At 39.2% G+C, this 3,342-nt stretch overlaps 1 non-coding gene across 1 annotated transcript; it reads right to left on the reverse strand.

Annotated features, from left to right (window-relative positions):
* Positions 1-221: 221 nt before the first annotated feature.
* LOC111726584 lies at positions 222-325 on the reverse strand. Its single transcript, XR_002774329.1, has one exon. It is a non-coding gene; the product is annotated as a U6 spliceosomal RNA (small nuclear RNA).
* Between the last annotated feature and the right edge of the window lie 3,017 nt (positions 326-3,342).

Below are 3,342 nucleotides of genomic sequence, written 5' to 3' on the forward strand. Positions count from 1 at the left end.
CTCCCAAGGAGCTAGGACTACAAGTGTACCACCACACTGAGCTAATGTTTCTAATTTTTGTAGAGACAGGGTCTTACTGGGTTGCTCAGGCTGGTCTTTAACCCCTGACCTCAAGCAATCCCCCTGCCTTAGCCTCCCAAAGTGCTTGAATTACAGGCATGAGCCACAACACCTGGCCCTCTTTCATATCCTCTATTAGTAGTTTGTACTTTCTTTTTTAAAAAAATATGGAACACTTCACGAATTTGTGTGTCATCCTTGCGCAGGGGCCATGCTAATCTCTGTATTGTTCCAATTTTAGTATATGTGCTGCCGAAGCAAGCACGGTACTTTCTTTTTTCTTGGTTAGCCTGGCTTTAGTTTTATCAATTTCATTGATGTTTTCAAAGAACCAGATTTTTTGGTTTGCTGATTTTCTCTATTTTCTGTCTTAAATTTCATTATTTATGCTCCATTTTATTTCTTTTCCTCTTTGTTTCAGGTTTTTATTTTTCTTATTTTCTCTAGTTTCCTATGATGAGAGCTTAAATTATTGATTTTAGATTTTTATTATTTTGTACTATATATATTTAATGCTGTAATTTCTCTGTAAGAGTTGTGTTCACTCCATCACTCAGATTTTAATAAGTTGTATTATCATTTTATTTACTTCAAAATACATTTCAATTGCCCAGTCCAGGATACAGTGGTGTTATCACAGCTCACAGCAACATCACAATCCTAGGCTCAAGTGATCTGCCCACATCAGCCTCCTAAGTAGCTGGGACTGCAGAAACACACTACCATGCATGGCTAATTTTTGTATATTTTGTAAATATGGATTCTCACTATGTTGCTCAGACTGGTTTCAAATTTTTAGACTCAAGCAATCTTACTGCATTGGCCTCCCAATGTAGGACTATATGGGTGAGCCACTGTGCCAAATCTGCATTTACAATTTAAATGTCCACATTCAACAAAAAAATTATGAGACATGCAAGGAAACAGGAAAGTGTGGCTTGTATGAGGAAAAAAATGTAGTCGATAGAAACTGTCCTCAAATAGGCAGCACCTGTGGCTCAGTAGGTCAGGCCCTGGCCCTATATACCAAGGGTGAGGGGTTCAAACCCAGCCCCATCCAAACTGCAACAAAAAAATAGCCAGGCATTATGGTGGGCACCTGCAGTCCCAGCTACTTGGAGAGAATCACCTAAGCCCAGGAGTTGGATGTTGCTGTGATCTGTGTGATGCCATGGCGCTGTACCAAGGGCAATAAATGAGACTCTGTCTCTACAAAAAAATAAAAAAAGGAAACTGTCCTCAGGGAGGTTCATATAGTGGACTTCACTATGAAGCATGACAAGACTTTACTATTATAGATATGTTAAACTAATGAACGTAATTTATAAAGAAATAAGGGTCAAGCACTGTGGCTCATGACTGTAATTCCAGAACTCTGGGAAGCCAAGGCAGGTGAATTGTCTGAGCTTACAGGTCAAGACCAACCCAAGCCCCAGTGGGGGGGTGGGGGACTGTCTCTAAAATATAGCCAGGTGTTATAGTAGGCACCTGTAGTCCCAGCTACCTGGGAGAATGAGGCAAGAGAATCACTTGAACCGGAGAGTTTGAGGTTTCTGTGAGGTAAGATGCCATGGCACTCTACCAAGGGTGACCAAATGAAACTCTAACTCAAAAAAAAAAAAAAAAAAGAGAAGAAATAATGTATGTCAGTATTGCCTTATCGTATGTAGAATATCAACAAACACAGAGAAAGTGTAGAAATGAATAAATAAAAACTTTTGAATTGAAAAGTACAATAATTGAAATTTAAAAATTCACCAGAGAGATTCAACAGCAAGTTTAAATGCCAGAAGAAAAACTCAAAAAACTTGAAGATAGTCAAAGGCGATTTAGTTTAAGGAAGACAAAAAGAACAAAGAAACATTTAAAAAACCTCAGAAGCCAGTGGAACTGCACCAACCTTGCCAGCACAAATGTGAGACAGTTCTTGAAAGAAGAGAAAGGGAAAAAGGGAAAAAAATATTTAAAGAAAAAAATGTTAAAACTTCACAAAAATTCATGTAAAACCTTAATTCATGTAAAACCTTTATCTGAACATCTAAGAAGCTCAACTAATGCCAAGAAAAAATAAATTTAGAAAGATTTACACCTTAAAGCATTGCAATTAAACTGTTGAAAGACAGAGACAGAAGGAGAACAAGGAAGTAAACCAGAGGAAAATGACTCTTCACACTCCAGGGCTCCTCATTGAGGCTGACGCCTGAATCCTCATCGGAAACTATGGAACCCAGGAAGCAGTGGAATCACATGTTCAAAGTCCTGAAAGAAAACAATTGCCAACCAATAACTATATCCAGCAGGACTGTTCTTTAAAATGTAGGAGAAATTAACATGTTCTCAGATAAACAACAAAGAATTATTATTATCATCTCCACTCTATGACAAATCCTATAAGGAAATTCTGTAGGCTGAAAAGGAGGATGTTAGACAGTAACTCAAATCTACATGAAGAAATGTAAATGTAAATAATGGTATAATTCTTGCATACAACTGTTAATTTTTTTTTTTTTTGAGACAGAGTCTCACTTTGTCCCCCTCAGTTGAGTAATGTGGCATCACAGTTCACAGCAACCTCAAACTCTTGGGCTCAAGTGATCCTTGTGCCTCAGTCTCCCCAATAGCTGGGACTGCAGGCACCTGCCACAATGCCTAGTTATTTTGAGAGATGGAGTTTCATTGTTGCTCAGGCTAGTGTCAAATCCTTAGCTCAGACAATCCACCTGCCTTAACTTCCCAGAGTACTAGGATTACAGAGGTGAGCCACCCTGCCCGGCCCTTGTTATTTAAGAGAAAATTGCATAATGCAACAGCTTTTTTAATGTATTGATGGAATCATAATGTATAAAGTTGTAATCTGAATGGTGATAGTACAAGAAAAAGGAGGAAGAAAGAATGTTATTTTGGGGTAAAGCTTTTGTATGCTATGAAATTAAGATTTTTTTAAGGCCAGGCATGATAACTCATGCCTGTAGTATTAGCACTCTGGAAGGCCAAGGCAGGTGGATTGCCTGAGCTCAGGAGTTTGACAGCAGCCTGATCTACAGGGAGACCCCATCTCTAAAAAAAAAATAGCCAGGTATTGTGGCAAGCACCTGTAGTCCCAGCTACTTGGCAGGCTAAGGCAAGAGGATCACTTGTGTTCAAGAGTTTGGGGTTGCTGTGAGCTATGACACCATGGCACCCAACTGAGGGTGACAAAGTGAGACTATCTCAAAAAAAAAAAAATGCTCGGGTGGTGCCAGTGGCTCAAAGGAATAGGGTGCTGGCCCCATATGCCAGAGG

The sequence above is a fragment of the Otolemur garnettii genome, unplaced genomic scaffold (assembly GCF_000181295.1).
Source record: "Otolemur garnettii isolate 467f Iridium unplaced genomic scaffold, OtoGar3 scaffold00071, whole genome shotgun sequence".
NCBI classification, from domain to species: Eukaryota; Metazoa; Chordata; class Mammalia; order Primates; family Galagidae; genus Otolemur; species Otolemur garnettii.